This window comes from Bos taurus, chromosome Y, assembly GCF_002263795.3.
Source record: "Bos taurus isolate L1 Dominette 01449 registration number 42190680 breed Hereford chromosome Y, ARS-UCD2.0, whole genome shotgun sequence".
NCBI classification, from domain to species: domain Eukaryota; kingdom Metazoa; phylum Chordata; class Mammalia; order Artiodactyla; family Bovidae; genus Bos; species Bos taurus.
The window spans coordinates 27,561,680-27,588,187 of NC_082638.1; positions in this window are offsets into that span (position 1 = coordinate 27,561,680).

Sequence of the window (26,508 nt, forward strand, 5' to 3'; positions counted from 1 at the left end):
GATGGGAGATCTTCATCCTTTCCTCCTGGGTATCTAGAATCAGCTGTCCAAGAATGAGGCTAAAGCTGAAACTCCAGCACTCTAGAGCCTTCCCAGTTACCTTAGTAATTTTGAAGACTTGCAGTCATCTACTTGAGAGCCCCTGAACACCCCTATATATATCCTTCCCCAGGTGGCCACACCCTTACACTTTATGAGGTCAGCAAGCCACTTCCACAGCCAACGGTGGCCCTGGTGAGCCTTGACATCACAAAGCCTCATCCCGACACCTCTAGGGGAGTATGGGGAGCAAGTCAGAGAGAGTTGACCTCTCCCGATTCTTTTAACCACACCCTCTATCTTCCTAGAGTTTTGGGCCACCTTTAAAATTTCTTATTTTACATGTTCTTTGTCCAGAAGTTTAAAAGGGAAAATTTACATAATGTTTTTTGTAGGAAAACTCCTGCATGACTGAATAGAAAATAAATAAGGAATTATAAAATGACAATTGAGAAATATTTGGAAGACAACTGACAAATGACACATTTACCTCATTTATGCAGAGTCCAAAGTTAAAATAAGAAAAGATGAAAAACCCAATAGAAGAGAATTGTGAAGTAAACAAGAATACAAAAAAAAAAAAAAAAAACCCAAACAAACAAATTACCCAGAAAAAAAAGGAAAATTACCAAAAATCAGGAAAAAATATCAAACCTACTTGGTATTAAAATAAATGCAAACAAAAATAATGATGGAATATGATTTCTCACCATGAAAATTGCCAAAGTTCAATGACAAAGTTGAAATATACCAAATTGTTCCTCCAAATGGAGGATGACAAATTGGAAAAGGACTGTTTCAGCAGTGTTGTGAGTGCATAATATGATGCAACTTTCTGAAGGACAATATGACATTATCTAGTAAATTTATAAATACATAGAGCCTCTTGGCAAGACCCTGTTTGGAATTTCCATTTCAGAAATATTTCTGCAATTTCACCTAGATTATATACCTAATGCTCACTGAAAAAATTTTTTTTTCCACATCTTCCTAGATAATTTCTTTGGTACACTTCCCCACACTGTCCTTCCCCATACAACCCCTGTTCTCAGTTCTGTTATTGTAGATTACTTCTGCTTCTTTTAGAACTTCCTTTAAATGGAGCCTAGAGTATGTACACATGTACACATGTAGTTGCTTAACAATGTTGTGTTACATTCTTCTGTACACAAATCACACTAGGTGTACAAGTGTATAAACATAACATCTTTCATTTAATTTTCTTCTAAATTTAAGTCATCACAGAGCATGGAGGACAGTTTCTTGTGCTACACAGATAGTTCCCATTATTTATCAAGGCATTATTTTCCAAAACATACAAACGGCTATGTAGCCCAGTATCAAACACACACACACACACACACACAAAAACACCTCAGTAAAAAAACAGGCAGATCTAAATAAACATTTCCCAAAAGAAGTTATACAGATGATGAAAAAACCCTTGTAAAGAGGCTAAGTTCAGGTTAGTCACTCAGTCGGGTCCGACTCTTTGCGACCCCATGGACTTCAGCATGCCAGGCCTCGCTGTCCATCACCAACTCCAGGAGTCCTCCAACTTATGTTCATTGAGGCAGTGAAGATATCCAACCATCTCATCCACTGTCGTCCCCTTCTCTGTCTGCCCTCCATCTTTCCCATCATCAGGGTCTTTTCAAATGAGTCAGCTCTTCACATCAGGTGGCCAAAATATTGGAGTTTCAGCTTAAACATCAGTCCTTCCAATGAACACCAGGACTGATCTCCTTTAAGATGGACTGATTGGATCTCCCTGGAGCCCACGGGACTCTCAAGAGTCTTCTCCAACACCACAGTTCAAAATCATCACTTCTTTAGTGCTCAGCTTTCTTTACAGTCCAATTCTCACATCCATACAGGACTACTAGAAAACACATAGCCTTGACTAGATGGACCTTCATTGGCAAAGTAATGTCTCTGCTTTTTAATAAGTTGCCTAGGTTGATCATAACTTTCCTTTCAAGGAGTAATGTCTTTTAACTTCATGGTTGCAGTCATCACCTGCAGTGATTTTCGAGCCCCCCAAAATAAAGTCAGCCACTGTTTCTGCCATTTCCCCATCTATTTGCCATAAAGTGATGAGACCATGATCTTCATTTTCTGAATGTTGAGCTTTAAGCCAACTTTTTCTCTCTCCTCTTTCACTTTTGTCAAGAAGCTCTTTAGTTCTTCTTCACTTTCTGCCTGCAGAAATGGTGGTGTCACCTGCGTATCTGAGTTTATTGATATTTCTCCCAGCAAACTTGATTCCGGCTTGTGCTTCCTCCAGTGCAGGGTTTCTCATGTTGTAGTCTGCATATGAGTTAAATAAGCACGGCAAGAATATACAGCCTTGATGTACTCCTTTCCCGCTTTGGAACCAGTTTGCTGTTCCATGTCCAGTTTTAACTCTTGCTTCCTGACCTTCATACAGATTTGTCAAGAGGCAGATCAGGTAGTCTGGTATTTCCATCTCTTTGAGAATTTCCTACAGTTTATTGTTATTCACACACTCAAAGGCTTTGGCATAGTCAAAGAATAAATAGGTGTTTTTCTGGAATTCTCTTGCTTTTCATGATCTGACAGATGTTGGCAATTTGATCTCTTGCTCCTCTGCCTTTGCTAAAACCGCCTTGAACATCTGGAAGTTCACGGTTCACGTATAGCTGAAGCTTGGCTTGGAGAATTTTGAGCATTACTTTACTAGTGGGTAAGATGAGTGTAATTGTTCTGTAGTTTGAGCATTCGTTGACATTGCCTTTCTTTGGGATTGGAAGGAAAGCTAATGTTTTCTAGTCCTGTGGCCACTTATGAGTTTTCCAGATTTACTGGCATATTGAGTGCAGAACTTTCACAGCAGCATCTTTGATAATTTGAAATAGCTCAACTGGAATTCCATCACCTCCACTAGCTTTGTTCATAGCGTTGCTTCTGAAGGACCACTGGACTTCACATTCCAGGATGTCTGCCTCTAGGTGAGTGATCAGACCAGTGTGATTAAATGGGTCTTGAAGATATTTTTGGTACAGTTCTCCTCTTAATGTCTTCTGCTTCTGTTAGGTCCATATCATTTCTGTCATTTATTGAGCCCATCTTTGCATGAAGTGTTCCCTTGGTATCTCTAATTTTCTTGAAGAGATCTCTAGTCTTTTTCATTCTTTATTTCCTTCTATTTCTTTGCACTGATCACTGAGGAAGGCTTTCTTATCTCTACTTGCTATTCTTTGGAAATCTGCATTCAAATGGATATATCTTTCCTTTTCTCCTAGCTTTTGGCTTCTCTTATTTTCACAACTATTTGTAAGGCCTCCTCAGACAGCCATTTTGCTTTTGTGCATTTCTTTTTCTTGGGGATGGTCTTGGCTCCTGTCTCCTGTACAGTGTCATGAACCTCCATCCATGGTTCATCATCACTATTCATTAGAGAAATAAAAATCAAAACTACAATGTGGTATTCCTTCATGCCAGTCCGAATAGATAGCAACAAAAATTCTACAAGCAATAATTCCTGGGGAGAATGCAGGAAAAAAGGGAACAATCTTGCACTGTTAGTGGGCATGTAAATTGGTACGTCCACTATGATGAAGACTATGGCAGCTCCTTTAAAAACTAAAAAATATAGTCACCTGATGACCTACTCCTGGGCATTTTTTCTGGAAAAAACCTTAAAACCAAAAGATTGATGCACACTAATGTTCATTACAGCATTATTTCCTGGAGGCGCGACATGCAACATTTTTTATTTATAGCAAAAACGGAAAAAAGAAAACAAAAAGGAATAAAAAACGTATAAAGCAAGCAGTCTCTAAAGATGCGGTCAAATTACTCAGTATTTGTAAAAGGAAAATCTTCAGTATAAGTAAACAAAGCAAGAACCACATATCAGAACCAAGTTATATGTTAAAATTCAAATAACAGAAAGTATTTTATAGTGAAAGAACTAACACTCCCTGATATTTTATCTCTCCAGCTCAGGAACTCAGAATTCTGAGCCAGTGTTAAATGAAATCATGGGCGATTTTTTCTTTTTTTTTTTTTTCGAGCAAATTTACATTTTCTATTAAGAGCATGTATTAAATTTTTAATAAACTTATACAGTATCTTTTTCAATATGTGAAGAATGCATCTGGATTTTTAACATTTCATTCATAAGCATTCTTCTATTTCTCCATGAGATGGCAGTATAACCACAGTAAATATTTCTTCATACACATTTATACATATGAGTGAATACATTCGGATTTTATATTTTCATTTGTTATCATTTTTCTATTTCTGCTTGAGAGGGCATCATATGCATCCGTTCAGTTCAGTTCAGTGGTTCAGTGGTGTCGGGCTTTTTTGAACCCATGAATTGCAGCACGCCAGGCCTCCCTGTGCATCACCAACTCCTGGAGTTCGCTCAGACCCACGTCCATTGAGTCAGTGATGCCATCCAGCCATGTCATCCTCTGTCGTTCCCTTCTTCTCCTGTCCCCAATCCCTCCCAGCATCAGAGTCTTTTCCAATGAGTCAACTCTTCGCATGAGGTGGCCAAAGGACTGGAGTTTCAGTTTTAGCATCATTTCTTCCAAAGAAATCCCAGGGCTCATCTCCTTCAGAATGGACTGGTTGGATCTCCTTGCAGTCCAAGGGACTCTCAAGAGTCTTCTCCAACTCCACAGTTCAAAAGCATCAATTCTTCGGCACTCAGCTTTCTTCACAGTCCAAATCTCACATCCACTTGACCACTGGAAAAACCATAGCCTTGACTAGATGGACCTTTGGTGGCAAAGTAATGTTTCTGCTTTTCAATATGCTATCTAGGTTTGGTCATAACTTTTCTTCCAAGGAGTAAGCGTCTTTTAATTTCATGGCTGCAGTCATCATCTGCAGTGATTTTGGAGCCCTAAAAAATAAAGTCTGACGCTGTTTCCACTGTCTCCCCATCTATTTCCCATGAAGTGATGGGACCAAATGCCATGATCTTCGTTTTCTGAATGTTGAGTTTTAAGCCAACTTTTTCCCTCACCTCTGTCACCTTCATCAAGAGCATGGTAAACTTTTATTCATACCCACATATACATATGAGAGAATACATCAACATATTATGAATTACATTCATAAGTATTATTCTATGTCTCCAAAAGACATAACATAAGCACAATAAATATTTGTTCATACCCACATATACTCTGGAGAGTCTCTTGGATTGCAAGGAAATCAATCCAGTCAATCCTTAAGGGTATTACTCTTGGATATTCACTGGAAGGACTGATGCTGAAACGTCAATTCTTTGGCTACCTTATGTGAAGGACTGACTCATTGGAAAGGCCCCTGATGCTGAGAAAGATTGAAAGCAGGAGGAGAAGCAGAAAACAGAGGATGAGATCATTGGTTAACATCACCCACTCGGTGGATCTGGGTTTAAGCAGGCTCAGGTAGTAGATAATTGAACAGGGACACGTGGCATGGCACAGTTCATGGAGTCGCAAAGAGTTGGACATGACTGGGCAACTGAGGTGAAGTGACAGATACATATAAAATCCTTATACAGACTCAAAATGGACATACTATACCAAGAGTGCTTTATAAACACCTTTTAATAATATATTTTAGAAAATAACCATAGATGAATAGCTCTATGTATGGTTAAAATGATACAGGAATATGTACAGTTACAACAATAAGGCCATTTGAGTCAACATGCATGGCCTGAGAGTTGATCATACTAAATGAAGTGAGGCACACAGGCAAACATATATACCAAATAATATCATAATATCCAAATGTGGAATCTAAGATATGACACAAATGAACATATGTGTGAATCAGAAAGACACTCATAGACAGAGAGAATAGACCTACAGCTTCAAGGCAAAGAGAATTGGGGGAGAAATTGGATACTGAATGTAGTCCTCTGTGCTCTAGAGTAGGAACTTGTCAATCCAATCCATATAATTTGTTTTATATCTCTTAACCCCAGTCTCTTACTCCATTTCTCCCCCAATTCTCTCTGCCCTGAAGCTGTAAGTCTATTCTCTATGTCTATGAGTGTCTTTCTGATTCATACATATGTTCATTTGTGTCATATCTTAGATTCCACATTTGGATATTATGATATTATTTGGTATATATGTTTCCCTGTGTGCCTCACTTCATTTAGTATGATCAGCTCTCAGACCTTGCATGTTGACTCAAACGGCCTTATTGTTGTAACTGTACATATTCCTGTATCTTTTTAACCATACATGGAGCTATTCATCTATGGTTATTTTCTAAAATATATTATTAAAAGGTGTTTATAAAGCACTCTTGGTATAGTATGTCCATTTTGAGTCTGTATAAGGATTTTATATGTATCTGTCACTTCACCTCAGTTGCCCAGTCATGTCCAACTCTTTGCGACTCCATGAACTGTGCCATGCCACGCGTCCCTGTTCAATTATCTGCTACCTGAGCCTGCTTAAACCCAGATCCACCGAGTGGGTGATGTTAACCAATGATCTCATCCTCTGTTTTCTGCTTCTCCTCCTGCTTTCAATCTTTCTCAGCATCAGGGGCCTTTCCAATGAGTCAGTCCTTCACATAAGGTAGCCAAAGAATTGACGTTTCAGCATCAGTCCTTCCAGTGAATATCCAAGAGTAATACCCTTAAGGATTGACTGGATTGATTTCCTTGCAATCCAAGAGACTCTCCAGAGTACATGTAGGTATGAACAAATATTTATTGTGCTTATGTTACGTCTTTTGGAGACATAGAATAATACTTATGAATGTAATTCATAAAATGTTGATGTATTCTCTAATATGTATATGTGGGTATGAATAAAAGTTTACTATGCTCTTGATGAAGGTGACAGAGGTGAGGGAAAAAGTTGGCTTAAAACTCAACATTCAGAAAACGAAGATCATGGCATTTGGTCCCATCACTTCATGGGAAATAGATGGGGAGACAGTGGAAACAGCGTCAGACTTTATTTTTTAGGGCTCCAAAATCACTGCAGATGATGACTGCAGCCATGAAATTAAAAGACGCTTACTCCTTGGAAGGAAAGTTATGACTAACCTGGATAGCATATTCAAAAACAGAGACATTCCTTTACCAACAAAGGTCCATCTAGTCAAGGCTATGGTTTTTCCAGTGGTCAAGTGGATGTGAGAGTTGGACTGTGAAGAACACTGAGCGCCGAAGAATTGATGCTTTTGAACTGTGGAGTTGGAGAAGACTCTTGAGAGTCCCTTGGACTGCAAGGAGATCCAACCAGTCCATTCTGAAGGAGATGAGCCCTGGGATTTCTTTGGAAGAAATGATGCTAAAACTGAAACTCCAGTCCTTTGGCCACCTCACACAAAGAGTTGACTCATTGGAAAAGACTCTGATGCTGGGAGGGATTGGGGGCAGGAGAAGAAGGGAACAACAGAGGATGAGATGGCTGGATGGTATCACTGACTCAATGGACGTGGGTCTGAGTGAACTCCAGGAGTTGGTGATGCACAGGGAGGCCTGGCGTGCTGCAATTCATGGGTTCAAAAAAGCCCGACACCCCTGATCCACTGAACTGAACTGAACGGATGCATATGATGCCCTCTCAAGCAGAAATAGAAAAATGATAACAAATGAAAATATAAAATCCGAATGTATTCACTCATGTATAAATGTGTATGAAGAAATATTTACTGTGGTTATACTGCCATCTCATGGAGAAATAGAAGAATGCTTATGAATGAAATGTTAAAAATCCAGATGCATTCTTCACATATTGAAAAAGATACTGTATAAGTTTATTAAAAATTTAATACATGCTCTTAATAGAAAATGTAAATTTGCTCGAAAAAAAAAAGAAGAAAAAATCGCTCATGATCTCATTTAACACTGGCTCAGAATTCTGAGTTCCTGAGCTGGAGAGATAAAATATCAGGGTGTGTTAGTTCTTTCACTATAAAATACTTTCTGTTATTTGAATTTTAACATATAACTTGGTTCTGATATGTGGTTCTTGCTTTGTTTACTTATACTGAAGATTTTCCTTTTACAAATACTGAGTAATTTGACCACATCTTTAGAGACTGCTTGCTTTATACGATTTTTATTCTTTTTTCCGTTTTTGCTATAAATAAAAAATGTTGCATGTCGCGCCTCCAGGAAATAATGCTGTAATGAACATTAGTGTGCATCAATCTTTTGGTTTTAAGGTTTTTTCCAGAAAAAATGCCCAGGAGTAGGTCATCAGGTGACTATATTTTTTAGTTTTTAAAGGAGCTGCCATAGTCTTCATCATAGTGGACGTACCAATTTACATGCCCACTAACAGTGCAAGATTGTTCCCTTTTTTCCCGCATTCTCCCCAGGAATTATTGCTTGTAGAATTTTTGTTGCTATCTATTCGGACTGGCGTGAAGGAATACCACATTGTAGTTTTGATTTGTATTTCTCTAATGAATAGTGATGATGAACCATGGATGGAGTTTCATGACACTGTACAGGAGACAGGAACCAAGACCATCCCCAAGAAAAAGAAATACACAAAAGCAAAATGGCTGTCTGAGGAGGCCTTACAAATAGTTGTGAAAATAAGAGAAGCCAAAAGCCAGGAGAAAAGGAAAGATATATCCATTTGAATGCAGATTTCCAAAGAATAGCAAGTAGAGATAAGAAAGCCTTCCTCAGTGATCAGTGCAAAGAAATAGAAGGAAATAAAGAATGAAAAAGACTAGAGATCTCTTCAAGAAAATTAGAGATACCAAGGGAACACTTCATGCAAAGATGGGCTCAATAAATGACAGAAATGATATGGACCTAACAGAAGCAGAAGACATTAAGAGGAGAACTGTACCAAAAATATCTTCAAGACCCATTTAATCACACTGGTCTGATCACTCACCTAGAGGCAGACATCCTGGAATGTGAAGTCCAGTGGTCCTTCGGAAGCAACACTATGAACAAAGCTAGTGGAGGTGATGGAATTCCAGTTGAGCTATTTCAAATTATCAAAGATGCTGCTGTGAAATTTCTGCAGTCAATATGCCAGTAAATCTGGAAAACTCATAAGTGGCCACAGGACAAGAAAACATTAGCTTTCCTTCCAATCCCAAAGAAAGGCAATGTCAAAGAATGCTCAAACTACAGAACAATTACACTCATCTCACACACTAGTAAAGTAATGCTCAAAATTATCCAAGCCAGGCTTCAGCAATACATGAAACATGAACTTCCAGATGTTCAAGGAGGTTTTAGCAAAGGCAGAGGAACAAGAGAACAAATTGCCAACATCTGTCAGATCATGAAAAGCAAGAGAATTCCAGAAAAACACCTATTTATTCTTTATTGACTATGCCAAAGCCTTTGAGTGTGTGAATAACAATAAACTGTAGGAAATTCTCAAAGAGATGGAAATACCAGACCACCTGATCTGCCTCTTGACAAATCTGTATGAAGGTCCGGAGGCAAGAGTTAAAACTGGACATGGAACAGCAAACTGGTTCCAAAGCGGGAAAGGAGTACATCAAGGCTGTATATTCTTGTCGTGCTTATTTAACTCATATGCAGAGTACATCATGAGAAACCCTGCACTGGAGGAAGCACAAGCCGGAATCAAGTTTGCTGGGAGAAATATCAATAAACTCAGATACACAGGCGACACCACCATTTCTGCAGGCAGAAAGTGAAGAAGAACTAAAGAGCTTCTTGACAAAAGTGAAAGAGGAGAGAGAAAAAGTTGGCTTAAAGCTCAACATTCAGAAAATGAAGATCATGGTCTCATCACTTTATGGCAAATAGATGGGGAAATGGCAGAAACAGTGGCTGACTTTATTTTGGGGGGCTCGAAAATCACTGCAGGTGATGACTGCAACCATGAAGTTAAAAGACATTACTCCTTGAAAGGAAAGTTATGATCAACCTAGGCAACTTATTAAAAAGCAGAGACATTACTTTGCCAATGAAGGTCCATCTAGTCAAGGCTATGTGTTTTCTAGTAGTCCTGTATGGATGTGAGAGTTGGACTGTAAAGAAAGCTGAGCACTGAAGAAGTGATGATTTTGAACTGTGGTGTTGGAGAAGACTCTTGAGAGTCCCGTGGGCTCCAGGGAGATCCAATCAGTCCAGCGTAAAGGAGATCAGTCCTGGTGTTCATTGGAAGGATTGATGTTTAAGCTGAAACTCCAATATTTTGGCCACCTGATGTGAAGAGCTGACTCATTTGAAAAGACCCTGATGATGGGAAAGATGGAGGGCAGACAGAGAAGGGGACGACAGTGGATGAGATGGTTGGATGTCTTCACTGCCTCAGTGGACATAAGTTGGAGGACTCCGGGAGTTGGTGATGGACAGTGAGGCCTGGCATGCTGAAGTCCATGGGGTCGCAAAGAGTCGGACCCGACTGAGTGACTAACCTGAACTTAGCCTCTTTACAAGGGTTTTTTCATCATCTGTATAACTTCTTTTGGGAAATGTTTATTTAGATCTGCCTGCTTTTTTTACTGAGGTGGTGTGTGTGTGTGTGTGTGTGTGTGTGTGTGTGTGTGTGTGTGTGTGTGTTTGATACTGGGCTACATAGCCATTTGTATATTTTGGAAAATAATGCCTTGATAAATAATGGGAACTATCTGTGTAGCACAAGAAACTGTCCTCCATGCTCTGTGATGACTTAAATTTAGAAGAAAATTAAATGAAAGATGTTATGTTTATACACTTGTACATCTAGTGTGATTTGCGACAGAAGAATGTGACACAACATTGTTAAGCAACTACATGTGTACATGTGTACATACTCTAGGCTCCATTTAAAGGAAGTTCTAAAAGAAGCAGAAGTAATCTACAATAACAGAACTGAGAACAGGGGTTGCATGGGGAAGGACAGTGTGGGGAAGTGTGCCAAATAAATTATCTAGGAAGATGTGGAAAAAAAAAATTTTTTCAGTGAGCATTAGGTATATAATCTAGGTGAAATTGCAGAAATATTTCTGAAATGGAAATTCCAAACAGGGTCTTGCCAAGTGGCTCTATGTATTTATAAATTTACTAGATAATGTCATATTGTCCTTCAGAAAGTTGCATCACACTATGCGCTCACAACACTGCTTAAACACTCCTTTTCCAATTTGTCATCCTCCATTTGGAGGAACAATTTGGTATATTTCAACATTGTCATTGAACTTTGGCAATTTTCATGTTGAGAAATCATATTCCATTATTATTTTTGTTTGCATTTATTTTAATACCAAGTAGGTTTGATATTTTTTCCTGATTTTTGGTAATTTTCCTTTTTTTTCTGGGTAATTTGTATTTTTTTTTTTTTTGTGTATTCTTGTTTACTTCACAATTCTCTTCTATTGGGTTTTTCATCTTTTCTTATTTTAACTTTGGACTCTGCATAAATGAGGTAAATGAGTCATTTGTCAGCTGTCTTCCAAATATTTCTCAATTGTCATTTTATAATTCCTTATTTATTTTCTATTCAGTCATGCAGGAGTTTTCCTACAAAAAAACATTATGTAAATTTTCCCTTTTAAACTTCTGGACAAAGAACATGTAAAATAAGAAATTTTAAAGGTGGCCCAAAACTCTAGGAAGATAGAGGGTGTGGTTAAAAGAATCGGGAGAGGTCAACTCTCTCTGACTTGCTCCCCATACTCCCCTAGAGGTGTCAGGATGAGGCTTTGTGATGTCAAGGCTCACCAGGGCCACCATTGGCTGTGGAAGTGGCTTGCTGACCTCATAAAGTGTAAGGGTGTGGCCACCTGGGGAAGGATATATATAGGGGTGTTCAGGGGCTCTCAAGTAGACGACTGCAAGTCTTCAAAATTACTAAGGTAACTGGGAAGGCTCTAGAGTGCTGGAGTTTCAGCTTTAGCATCATTCTTAGACAGCTGACTCTAGATACCCAGGAGGAAAAGATGAAGATCTCCCACCAACTGAGGTCCAAAGAATGTGTCAAGGTAAGCTGAACCCACCTAAGCTCCTCATGTCTTTCTCTGACTTATTTAGTATGATCATCTCTAGATCCACCCATGTTGGAAAGAATAACATTATTTCATTCTTTCTTATGGAAAATATTCCATTGTATGCATAATATATCTGTCTTTATCCACTCACATATTTAAATGCCTTAAGGTCGTTTGCATGTCTTTGCTACTGTACATTGTGCTACTATAAACACTGTTGTGCGTATCACTTTTCTGATGGGAGTTTTCATCTTAATGGATATATGCCCAGTAGTGTTATTGTTGGATCATATACTAACTGTATTTTTAGAGTATTAAAAAACTCTATACAAGGGAAGGAGATAATGGGCAGGTGGTTCAAAAGGAAGGAATATATGTATACATATGGCTGATTCATGTTGAGGTTTGAAAGAAAGCAACAAAATTCTGAAAAGCAATTACCCTTAAGAAAAAAATAATAATAATTATAAAATAACTGCTTACTGTTTTCAATAGTGGCTGCATCAGTTTCTTGATTTTCATGTATAGTAGTGGTAGTGAAAGTCACTCAGTCATGTCCGACTCTTTGCGACCACATGGATTATATAGCCCATGGCCAGAATACTGTAGTGGGTAGCCTTTTCCTTCTCCAGGGGATCTTCCCCACGCAGGGGTCGAAACCAGGTCTCCTGCATTGCAGGTGGATTCTTTACCAGCTGAGCCACAAGGGAAGCCTGATTTTTCATGTATGCTGCTGCTGCTGCTAAGCCGCTTCGTTGTGTCTGACTCTGTGAGGCCCCATAGACGGTAGCCCACCAGGCTTCCCCATCCCTGGGATTCTCCAGGCAAGAACACTGGAGTGGGTTCCCATTTCCTTTCCAATGCATGAAAGTAGAAAATGAAAAGGAAGCCGTTAAGTCCTGTCTGACTCTTCGCAACTCCATGCCCTGCAGCCTACCAGGCTCCTCCATCCATGGGATTTTCCAGGCAAGAGTACCGGAGTGTGGTGCCATTATAGGATGTTGTTGATCTCCCTGCAGTACATGGCTGAGTTACATGTGTTTTTCAAAATCTGTTTTGTTTAGTTTTGTTTTAATACATAGTCTTAGGAGTGGAGCTGCCAGGTCATATGCTCAGTCTCTTGTATTCTTGAAAAGGCAAATTTTAGCTATCAGAATCCAACAACACATTAAAAAGATCATACACCACGACCAAGTAGGCTTTATCCTGGGGATGCAAGGATTCTTCAGTATCCACAAATCAATCAATGTAATACACCACATTAACAAATTGAAAAACAAAAACCATATGATTATCTCAAAAGATGCAGAGAAATCCTTTGACAAAATTCAACATCCATTTATGATAAAAACTCTCCAGAAAGCAGGGATAGAAGGAACATACCTCAACATAATAAAAGCTATATGAGACAAACCCTTCAGCAAACATTATGCTCAATGGTGAAAAATTGAAAGCATTTCCTCTAAAGTCAGGAACAAGACAAGTGTACCCACTTTCACCATTACTATTCAACATAGTTTTGGAAGTTTTGGCCACAGCAATCAGAGCACAACAAGAAATAAAAGGAATCCAAATTGGAAAAGAAGAAGTAAAACTCTCACTATTTGCAGATGGCATGAACCTCTACATAGAAAACCCTAAAGACTCAACCAGAAAATTACTAGAACTAATCAATGATTATAGTAAAGTTGCAGGATATAAAATCAACACACAGAAATCCCTTGCATTCCTATACACTAATAATGAGAAAACATAAAGAGAAATTAAGGAAACAATTACATTCACCTTTGCAACAGAAAGAATAAAATACTTAGGGATATATCTACCTAAAGAAACTAAAGGCCTATATTAGAAAACTATAAAACACTGGTGAAAGAAATCAAAGAGGACACTAATAGATGGGGGAATATACCATGTCCATGGATTGGAAGAATCAATATAGTGAAAATGAGTATACTACCCAAAGCAATTTATAGATTCAATGCAATCCCTATCAAGCTACCAACGGTATTCTTCACAGAGCTAGAACAAATAATTTCACAATTTGTATGGAAATGCAAAAAAAAAAAAAAACCTCGAATAGCCAAAGCTATCTTGAGAAAGAAGAATGGAACTGGAGGAATAAACCTGCCTGACTTCAGGCTCTACTACAAAGCCACATTCATCAAGACTGTATGGTACTGGCGCAAAGACAGAAATATAGATCAATGGAACAAAATAGAAATCCCAGAGATAAATCCACGAACATATGGACGCCTTATCTTTGACAAAGGAGCCAAGAATATACAATGGATTAAGGAGAATCTCTTTAACAAGTGCCGCTGGGAAAACTGGTCAACCACTTGTAAAAGAATGAAACTAGAACACTTTCTAACACCATACACAAAAATAAACTCAAAATGGATTAAAGATCTAAATGTAACACCAGAAACTACAAAACTCCTAGAGGAGAGCATAGGCAAAACACTCTCCGACATACATCACAGCAGGATCCTCTATGACCCACCCCCCAGAATATTGGAAATCAAAGCAAAAATAAACAAATGAGACCTAATTAAACTCTAAAGCTTCTTCACAACAAAGGAAACTATAAGCAAGGTGAAAAGACAGCCTTCAGAATGGAGAAAATAATAGCAAATGAAGCAACTGACAAACAACTAATCTCAAAAATATACAAGCAACTCTTACAGCTCAATTCCAGAAAAATAAATGGCCTGATCAAAAAATGGGCCAAAGAACTATATAGACATTTCTCCAAAGAAGACATACAGATGGCTAACAAACACATGAAAAGATGCTCAACATCACTCATTATCAGAGAAATGCAAATCAAAACCACTATGAGGTACCATTTCACACCAGTCAGAATGGCTGCGATCCAAACACCTACAAGCAATAAATGCTGGAGAGGGTGTGGAGAAAAGGGAACCCTCTTATACTGTTGGTGGGAATGCAAACTAGTACAGCCACTATGGAGAACAGTGTGGAGATTCCTTAAACAACTGGAAATAGAACTGTCTTATGATCCAGCAATCCCACTGCTGGGCATACACACTGAGGAAACCAGAAGGGAAAGAGACATATGTACCCCAATGTTCATAGCAGCACTGTTTATAATAGCCAGGACATGGAAGTAACCTAGATGTCCATCAAAAGAAAGCTGTGGTACATATACACAATGGAGTATTACTCAGCCATTAAAAAGAATACATTTGCACCAGTTCTAATGAGGTGGATGAAACTGGAGCCTATTATACAGAGTCAAGTAAGCCAGAAAGAAAAACACCAATACAGTTTACTAATGCATATACATGGAATTTAGAAATATGGTAACAGTAATCCTGCATACGATACAGCAAAAGAGACACAGATGTATAGAACCGTCTTTTGGACTCTGTGGGAGAGGGAGTGGGTGGGTTGATTTGCGAGAATGCATTGAAACATGTATAATATCATATATGAAACAAGTCGCCAGTCCTGGTTCAATGCACGATACTGGATGCTTGGGGCTGGTGCACTGGTACGACCCAGAGTGATGGTATGGGGAGGGAGGAGGGAGGAGGGTTCAGGATGGGGAACGCGGGTATACCTGTGGCGGATTCTTTCAATATTTGGCAAAACTAATACAGTATTGTAAAGTTTAAAAAGAAAATAAAATTTAAAAAATAAAATTAAATTAAAAAAAATAAAGGGCACTTAGTACTGACATTTATAATGGCTCCTACCAAATATATCTCACTAGTACCATAAAGATTCCCCTTTAGCAATGTTTCTCTACCATGTCTTCTCTGTATAATGTTTGATACTTTTTCACTACTCAGAGGTGATACTTCATTAGCATAGTTTGATTATTTATAATAATACACTGGGCTTCTCAGGTGGCACTGTTGTTAAGAATCTTCCAGCAAAGGCAGGAGTCAAAGGAGATGTGATTTGGGAAAATGCCCTGGAGGAGGAAATGGCAACTCACTCCAGAATTCTTGCCTGGAAAATTCCAAGGACAGAGGAACTTGTTGGGCTATGGTCTCCAGGATCACAAAAAGGTGAACCTAAAAGACTTCTTGGTAATTCACTATAATGAGTGTATTTCATGTGCTGTTAAAGACATACTGAGAAATGTATTTACCTGTTGGTATTTTCTTCCAGATACGGTGTGCTATTTGACATTTTCATCCACACAAAAGAGTTAGAAATTTTTGTTGTTTGTTTTCATTTCTGTATTTATTTATTTTATTCTTATTGTTTTTTACTTTACACTATTGTAGTGGTTCACCATACATCAACATGCATCCGCCACAGGTATACACGTTTTCCCCATCCTGAACCCCCTCCTACCTCCTTAGCCATACCATCCTTCTGGGTCATCCCAGCGCACAGGTCCCAGCTTCCCGTATCCTGCATGGAACATGGACTGGCGATTCATTTCTAATATGATATTATACATGTTTTAATGCCATTCTCTCGAATCATCCTCCGCTCCCTCTCCCACAGGGTCCAAAAGACTGTTCTATACATCTGTGTCTCTTTAGCTATCTCACATACAGTGTTGTCATTGCCATCTTTCTAAATTCCATATATATGTGTTAGTATACTGTATTGGTGTTTTTCTTTCTGGCTTACTTCATTCTGCATAATAGGCTCCACTTTCATTCACCTCATTAGAACTGATTCAAATGCATTTTTTTAATGGCTGAGTAATACTCCATTGTGTATATGTACCACAGCTTTCTTATCCATTCATCTGCTGGTGGACATCTATGTTGCTTCCATGTCCTGGATATGAGAAACTGTGCTGCGATGAACATTGGAGTACACGTGTCTCTTTCCCTTCTGGTTTCCTCAGTGTGTATGCCCAGCAGTGGGATTGCTAGGTCGTATGGCAGTCCTATTTCTAGTTTTTTTTTTTTAAGGAATTTCCACAGTGTTCTCCATAGTGGCCGTACTAATTTACATTCCCACCAACAGTGTAAAGTGGTTCCCTTTTCTCCATATCCTCTCAAGCATTTACTGCTTGTAGACGTTTGGATCGCAGCCATTCTGACTGGTGTGAAGTGGTACCTCATTGTGGTTTTGATTTGCATTTATCCAATAATGAGTGATGCTGAGCATCTTTTCATGTGTTTCATAGCCATCTGTATGTCTTCTTTCGAGAAATACCTATTTAGTTCTTTGGCCCATTTTTTGATTGGGTCATTAATTTTTTTGGAATTGAGCTGTAGGAGTTGCTTGTATATTTTTGAGTTTAGTTTGTCAGTTGCTTCATTTGCTATTTTTTTTTCCCCATTCTGAAGTCTGTGTTTTCACCTGGCTTATAGATCTTTTGTTGTACAGAAGCTTTAGAGTTTAATCAGGTCCAATTTGTTTATTTTTGCTTTTATTTCCAATATTCTGGGGGGTGGGTCATAGAGGATCCTGCTGTGATGTATGTCAGAGAGTATTTTGCCTATGTTCTCCTCTAAAGACAGATATATTTAAAGCTCAGAAGCCTTTGGAATATTAAGTGAGTCTGTTTTGTTTTTGTTTTTGTTTTTTTTCAAGCAGTTTGAGCTGTATTTAAATGTTGATGTTTTCTTCTTAAGAGTGTCCTGGATTTCTTTTTCACTTATTATTATTATTATTATTATTATTATTATTATTTTTGATGAATAACTACTGTCATGTTCAAGGGTAGGTGTCATATCAAGTCCAGCAATAGGACCTTGTGTATATCAGATGTCCATCAGTGATAGTTTTAAGGCTGCTGTTACAGAGAAAACTCCATGCTGCAAGGCTTTATTATTTGCTCCTTTTTAGGATGGCCTGTGATGTCTGAGAGTTTTTGTCAGGCCTGGAAGTACATTAGAGTAGAATGATCCAAAGGATGCCACCAAACCTAATGTATCCTCACTTTTGGATCTTTGAAGTAAGTGTTCATATTCTCTTTAAGTTGAAGATAAGGATGAGTTGGTTTTACGTGTACAGATTCTTGTTCTGAAACACTGAGATGACTTTATGTATTCAGCGGTGCTTGCTTTTCCCTACATATTATTAGAAATTGTTTTGTCTACCACTCTTGCTGCAATAGGTTTATACGGATTTTGTATTTAAGATGTATCTGTGGGAAGAAATTAATATCAAGTTCCAGATGTATCCCTTCCATCCACCAAGGTCCTTGGCTACCATAAGTTTCTTGCCAGTTTGGATGTCCACATCACATTTATGTGGGTGCACACTGCAGTGGATTTCTGTATCCCACCACTCCAATGTATCCCATGATGTTTCTTGAAATGTTCCTTCGTTTAGTGTGATGATCTCTGGATTTCTCTCTATTGGTGAAGAGGGCCTACTTTCAAATCTCAATCCTGATTAAAGCTTCATTCCAGACCTATATCACACTTCTTTATCCATTCCTCTATCCAAGTACACTATCTTAACTTTCATTTCTTTGATGTTCTGAAAGATGCAGCAGGACCTAGTTTGGGGTGTGTGGTGTTTGAAATCTGTACATGTCTGAAATACTGCAGGAGAGGATTTGATTTATCATGCTGTCACGACATCTTTATTTATTTATTTTTCTCTCATGGGAGTGCACCTTTCTAGTCATGTCCATAGTGGCTCTTACCAGGTCCATTAAAGCATTACCTTAAAGCATCCACTGTACTACTCCTACTCTGCCATTGATGCCATGTCCAGAATTTGACAGTGGCCCTTTCCATGCTCATGCGGAGGTGATAATGTCCTCAGAGGTTAGATGCCTGTATCTCTTAGAATTCACCCTATGTGTCATGTGCTTTTTTCAAGAAACACGGAACTATGTTTGGCTGTTCATATCCTCTTCCTGTTAGTTTCTCCCAAGTTTACTTTACTTATTTTCCCCTCTGTGAACCCTGAAAATTTGTTAAGGGTGGGTATCAATTAGAACTCAGCACCCTTGCGAATATTGTGGCCATCAGCAAGCATTTTAAGGTTGCTGTTAGAGAAAATGTCCACAAGGTGACAGCATTTCTTCATTCCCTCCTCTTTTCCCATGGTAACAGCAGCCTCTGTGTTATTCCCAAGTCTGGTTGTAAATGAGAGTAAAATGAGACACAGGTAGTCACCAGAAGTTTTGGTTGTTTACTCTTTGATCTTTTTTTTAAGCGAAACTATATATTTTTTAAGACTATTAACACTCTTGTAGTTGTTGCTTAGAAACATTTCCACCTTCCTTTCCACAGACACTTGGAGGAATTAGCTCTAGTTATTGTCAGAGGTATCTTTTGGAATCTATTGGGTACATATCTCTTGATACAGGAGGTCCATGTGGATTATGAATTGCATAGGTATTTGTGGGTATAACTCTATTCCAGCCTTCACCTGTTGGCCTCTCACCCACCAATACCCTTTGCCAACTGTAATTTTCTTACCAGGAGTGTAAGTCCATTTCACTTTTCCTTGGGTACTCATCCTATCAATATGTTTTTTAATCCCTTCTGGAAGGCATATTTTATAATATCTCTTTAATCTGCCTTTCTTTACTTTCTGTGATTCGCCCTAGATTTCTGCATATTCCTGCAAATGTTTTTTTTTTTTTTTTTTTTTTTGCATTTTCATAATGTCAGACTCATATTTATTGTGTCTCTATGTCCCATATGTTTCTCTTTTAATTTGCAGCCAGCGATTCTCTTTCCTTTCATCTCTTGGGCATTGTGACTGCTGCTCCAGGGTATGTTTGTGGAGGTGGTGGTGTTGCGTGTGTTTTTCACAATCTGTTGATTGCTCAAATACTCTGGGAGTCGAGCTGACATATGACATTCTCTATGTCATTTTGTGATTCCTAGGCACTTTGGCAGCCATGCTTATAAAGTCTCTGACCACTTTCCTCCCACTAATGGCATACAGGGTTCCCCTTTACTAACATTGATCTACTCTTTCTTGTCTGTAGACTTTTGGATAATGACCTTTTTGGTTTCTTATTAGTGATATTGCCTTGCAGTTTAAGTTTTCAATTCACTGATAATAGAGCAAATGAGGCACATTTCCAGAGGCTTCTTTCTAAGCATTGACTAAGTATTTACCTGTTGATGTTTCCTTACTTACATGTGGTTTGCACCCGTTTGTTTGTTTGTTGGCATGCCACGCCTGGCCATTTTCTAAGGGTCAATTCAATTCGATCGCTCAGTCGTGTCCAACTCTTTGTGACCCCATGAATAGCAGTACTCCAGGCCTCCCTGTCCATCACCAACTCCCAGAGTTTACTCAGACTCACGTTCATGGAGTCAGTGATGCCATCCAGCCATCTCATCCTCTGTCGTTCCCTTCTTCTCCTGCCCCCAATCCCTCCCAGCATCAGAGTCTTTTCCAATGAGTCAACTCTTCACGTGAGGTGGCCAAAGTAAGCCAGAAGGAAAAACACCAATACAGTATACTAATGCATATATATGGAATTTAGAAAGATGATAACAATAACCTTGTGTACGAGACAGCAAAAGAGACACTGATGTATAGAACAGTCTTATGGACTTTGTGGGAGAGGGAGAGGGTGGGAAGATTTGGGAGAATGGCATTGAAACATGTAAAATATCCTGTAAGAAATGAGATGCCAGTCCAGGTTCGATGCACGATACTGGATGCTTGGGGATAGTGCACTGGGACGACCCAGAGGGATGGTATGGGGAGGGAGGAGGGAGGAGGGTTCAGGATGGGGAACACATGTATACCTGTAGTGGATTCATTTTGATATTTGGCAAAACTAATACAATTATGTAAAGTTTAAAAATAAAATAAAAAAAAAAAAAAAAAGAAAGTGGACTTAGGGCCCTTCCCCCCAGCCCATGACCCGCCTCCGGCCCCCGCCTTCCAAGTCCAACCTCCTATCTGTTTAATAAGAAGGCGCCTGTGTCTGGCAGAGCTGGTGTGAGACGAAGAGTCAATCCTTCCCAGCCACCGGGATAATCAAGAGTTTGGCGGGACCTTCAAGCACACACCGAAATAGTGAGGAGCCAGATGAAAAGCACAGACTATGGCGCTGAAATGGATTAATAAGGAACTTAGTGATTTGGCCCGTGACCCTCCAGCACAATGTTCTGCAGGTCCAGTTGGGGATGATATGTTTCATTGGCAAGCCACAATTATGGGACCTAATGACAGCCCTTATCAAGGCGGTGTATTCTTTTTGACAATTCATTTTCCTACAGACTACCCCTTCAAACTACCTAAGGTTGCATTTACAACAAGAATTTATCATCCAAATATTAACAGTAATGGCAGCATTTGTCTCGATATTCTAAGATCACAGTGGTCTCCTGCTTTAATTATTTCTAAAGTTCTTTTATCCATTTGTTCACTGCTATGTGATCCAAACCCAGATGACCCCCTAGTACCAGAGATTGCACGGATGTATAAAACAGACAGAGATAAGTACAACAGAGTATCTCGGGAATGGACTCAGAAGTATGCCATGTGATGCTTAAAGTCAGACTAACCTGCATTATAGCTGGAATAAAATTTAAATTACTGTGTTTTTTTTTTTTTTTTTATTTTCTTATCTGGCTGCTCCCCTATCAGACCTCATCTTTTTTAATTTTATTTTTTGTTTACCTCCCTCCATTCATTCACATGCTCATCTGAGAAGACTTAAGTTCTTCCAGCTTTGGACAATAACTGCTTTTAGAAACTGTAAAGTAGTTACAAGAGAACAGTTGCCCAAGATTCAAAATTAAAAAAAAAAAAAAAATGGAGCATGTGTATTATGTGGCCAATGTCTTCACTCTAACTTGCTTATGAGACTAAAACCATTCCTCACTGCTCTAACATGCTGAAGAATCATCTGAGAGGGAGGGAGATGGATGCTGAGTTGTCACATCAAAGGAAGCAGCATTATTCTAACAGCGTCCATTCTTTTTTAAGCCTTCCACTGTTAGAGATTTGAGGTTACATGATATACTTTATGCTCATAGCTGATAAGGCTGGAGAATTGGTATTGAATTTATAGCATCAGCAGAACAGAAAATGTGATGTATTTTATGCATGTCAATAAAGGAATGACCTGTTCTTGTTCTACAGAGAATGGAAATTGGAAGTCAAACACCCTTTGTATTCCAAAATAGGGTCTCAAAACATTTTGTAATTTTCCTTTAAATTGTTAGGAGGCTTGGAGCTATTAGTTAATCTATCTTCCAATACACTGTTTAATATAGCACTGAATAAATGATGCAAGTTGTCAATGGATGAGTGACCAACTAATAGCTCTGCTAGTAATTGATTTATTTTTCTTCATTAAAGTTGCATAAACCAAAAAACAAAACAATAAAGAAAGAAAGAAAGTGGACATAGGAGGGGCAGACCATGTGTGCTGGTATAGAGGCTGAAAGTCAAAGAAGATAAGCTTGAGATTGCAACTATGTTTTTGCAGCATGACCTCAGTATCATAGTCTAAGTAGTGGAAGATGCATGTGGCAGAATGCAAGCTTAGTAGATCGGCATGCCTACTCTGGAACAGAGGTGCAGTAGGAGTTAAATGCATGCACTTGAGCGTCGTTTCAGGAGTGACGGTATATGTGTTTCAGAGTGAAGATAAATAGGTGCAGCAAAAGTGCTCTAAAATGTTGGAAAATACTTGTAAGAAGGCAGGTTCAGAGTGGAAGCTCAGTATTTGTGTGACTAATGTTATAGACTTAGACTTAAATTGAAGAAAGTAGAGAAGACCACTAGATGATTCAGTTCAGTTCAGTCGCTTAGTTGTGTCCGACTCTTTGTGACCCCATGAATCGCAGTATGCCAGGCCTTCCTGTCCATCACAAACTCCCGGAGTTCACTCAGACTTATGTCTATCGAGTCAGTGATGCCATTCAGCCATCTCATCATCTGTCGTCCCCTTCTCCTCCTGCCCCCAATCCCTCCCAGCATCAGAGTCTTTTCCAATGAGTTAGCTCTTCACATGAGGTGGCCAAAGTACTGGAGTTTCAGCTTCAGCATCATTCCCTCCAAAGAAATCCCAGGGCTGATCTCACTCAGAATGGATTGGTTGGATCTCCTTGTAGTCCAAGGGATTTTCAAGAGTCTTCTCCAACACCAGAGTTCAAAAGCATCCATTCTTTGGTGCTCAGCCTTCTTCACAGTCCAAGTCTCACATCCATACATGACTACTGGAAAAAGCATAGCCTTGACTAGATGGACCTTTGTTGGCAAAGTAATATCTCTGCTTTTGAATATGCTATCAAGTTTGGTCATAACTTTCCTTCCAAGGAGTAAGCATCTTTTAATTTCATGGCTGCAATCACCCTCTGCAGTGATTTTGGAGCCCCCCCCCCCCCCCAATAAAGTCTGACACTGTTTCCATTGTTTCCCCATCTATTTCCCATGAAGTGATGGGACTGGAGGCCATGATCTTTTTTTTTTTTTTTTCCCTGAATGTTGAGCTTTAAGCAAACTTTTTCACTCTCTACTTATGATTCAGGTATGACCTAAATCAGATCCCTTATGATTATATAGTGGACGTGACAAAAGATTTAAGGGAATAGATTTGACAGAGTGCCTGAAGAACTACAGATGGAGGTTCATGAAATTGTACAGGAGGCAGTGACCAAGAACATCCCCAAGAAAAGTAATGCCAAAAGGCGAAATGGTTGTCTGAGGAGGCCTTACAAATAGTTAAGTAAAGAAGAGAAGCAAAAGGCAAAGGAGAAAAGGGAAGATATACCCATATGACTGCAGATTACCAAAGAATAGCAAGGAGAGATAAAAAAGCCTTCCTCAGTGATCAATGCAAAGAAATAGAGGAAAACAATAGTTGGGAAAGACTAGCGATCTCTTCAAGGAAATTAGCGATACCAAGGGAATATTTCATGCCAAGATGGACACAATAAAGGACAGAAATTGTATGGACCTAAAAGAAGCAGAAGATATTAAGAAGAGGTAGCGAGAATCTATACAGAAAAGATTGAAGAACTATACAGAAAAAATCTTCATGATCCAGATAATCATGATGATGTGATCACTCACCTAGAGCCAGACATCCTGAAACATGAAGTCAAGTCAGCCTTAGGAGGCATCAATACAAACAAAGCTCGTGGAGATATGGAACCCCAGTTGAGCGATTTCAAATCCTAAAAGATAGTTCTGTGAAAGTGCTGAATTCAATGTGCCAGCAAATTTGGAAAATTCAGCAGTGGCAACAAGACTGGAAAAGGTCAGTTGTTCCCGTATATGTATTTTAGAGCTTGTTCTCTGTAGTGGTGAAATGTGTCCCACAAAGTGTTAGACAGGACTGAAGCAAACGAGTGCAAAATGTTGCAAGTTTTTTTTGTTTGTTTTGTTTTCACCTGTGGCAGCTTTTCTCCAGTGAGAGTTAATTGTGAAAGTGGAGCAGGTGCTTGGCTTTCAAGGACCCTGGTGGTGCCAAGTGTACAGGGTTCAGGGACACAGAACTGACTAGACCACAGGAGTTATGACCCTATCAGAGTCTTTTTTTGAGCTTCTTGTAGCTGGCGATCAGAAGGCCTCTTTTGCCAGTCTTTCTCCCTAGTTCCACCCATTGAGGCACTTAGAAGGCTTCGTTGCCTGGAATCCTTCCCTGTTGTTCAATGTGTCAGCACATAAGAGATACCTCCCTGGCTGGGGTCCTACTCTGTAGATCAGTGCATCAGGCACTTAAAGAAGCATCGTGAGTAGGGTTCGACTCTAGTTTTGTGCATCAGGCACTTAAAGGAGCACCCTGGGTGGTGTCCTGCTCTGTACTTCAGTGTGTTCAGCATTTGATGGGTCAGCCTCACTATTGTAGTAACTGCTGATGCTATCATGTGGAGAGAGAGAGGCTATGGTGATTGCTCCACCCCCATACATGTGACTCAGTGATATCGCCTTGCTTCCTTGGCTGCCTGGCTTTCCTCCACAGGCGTATCCTAGCACAGTTTCCTCCCTCACAGCCCCTCTCTCCATCTCGCCACAGTAAACAGCAGCCTTCGCCCAGGAATCGCTCCAGAATCCCTCAATTCCAGCTCCCAGCCACTGTGCCTTTCAGGGGACACATATCCTTGGCTGGGGTATGTACAGCTGTAGCAAGGACTCACTGATTCTCATTACATCTAGTTATCCACAGATCAGTTGTCTCACTCTCAGCTTTAAATGTTTATTCTATGATTCAGACAAGCCCCCCAATATGGGATTAGACCCCTCCTTCACCCACTCAGGGCTGATTCAGTCCTAATAAGACTCATGATTTTCCCCCCCAGTTCTTTCATCCTACTGAGTTTTGCATGGTTCTATATATTCTTTTCCACTGGTCAGGCACTCCTGTCTGCTTTCAGCTGATGTTTTGATTACTTGTCTGTGTCTGAAGGTGTATGCCTGATGTATCCACAGAGAGATGTATTCCACATCTACCTACAGCTCCACCATCTTGTTCTCTCATCTCAAGATAGTTTTAGAGCACAGAATCCACAGTGGCAGTAGGTGTGCTATAAAATGTGAGTTCAGACATACACCTGAGGGCAAGCTCAGTGATTTTAGCACAGCTGATCTAAAGCATTGATTTACTATTGGCCAGACACATGGTTCAAATATTACGAAAATTATTTATGGTGTGCCAATTCTAGAGCACAAGATCAGTCGTTGTGTAACATTTGCTGTAGAATGCAAGTTCAGTTGTGGAAAGAGGTATGCTCCACAATGCAACTGAGACGTTTTAGTCATCTTGTGGTAGAGTACATGCTCAGTAATGGTAGGAACTGTGCTCTAGTGTTCATTCAGTAGTGGCTGGAGGCATGTTGCCATTGCCAATGGGATAGCTTCAGACAGCCTGTTCTAAAATGCAAGCACACTAGTGGCAGAATGTATGCTCCAGATTGCAAGCTAAGTAGTTTCAGTACTTCTATGCTAGAGCTCAGACACAGTAGTGATGTATGCAGGCTGCAAACTGCCATCCTACTATTTGTGTCATGTCCGCTCTAGAATACAGTCTTAGTACTGGTGGGGAGAATCCTCAAAAGTACAATCTCAGGAGACAAAGAACAAGTTCTCTAAAGCAAAGATTCAGTATTCGAACCATACTTGCTCTAGATCATGGTTCTGTATTACCAGGGGTGTGTCTAAAGTGTGCTTCAATGTTGAGATGCATGCTGAAGAGCTAAGTTCAGCAGATGAAGCATGCCTGCATTACATGTGCTTCAGAGTGTTGTCTCAGGAGTTGCAGTACACTTGCTTAAGAGTGCACACTCAGTAAGTGAGGGACATATTCTCTTGAACGCTGGGTTTTTATTTTTGGATGCATATCCAGAGATCAAACTGAGAAAATGTGATATGCCTGTTCTGCCACACAAGCTCAGTAGTGGGAAGATAAGTCCTCAACAGTGCAAGCACATGGGTTGTGGCATATGTGTGTTGTGACACATGATCAATTGAGGCAGGAAATATGAAGTATACACCAAGTCTCTAGTTGTGGAAGATCATCCATAGATGTAGCTGTGGAACACAGGTACACTACTCACAACTTATACAGTCTAGAGTGCTGGATGGCTAGCAGCATAATGGCTGATATAAAATGCCACTGGAGTGATGGTTGCACACACCTTCTAGAGCAATACTTCAGGG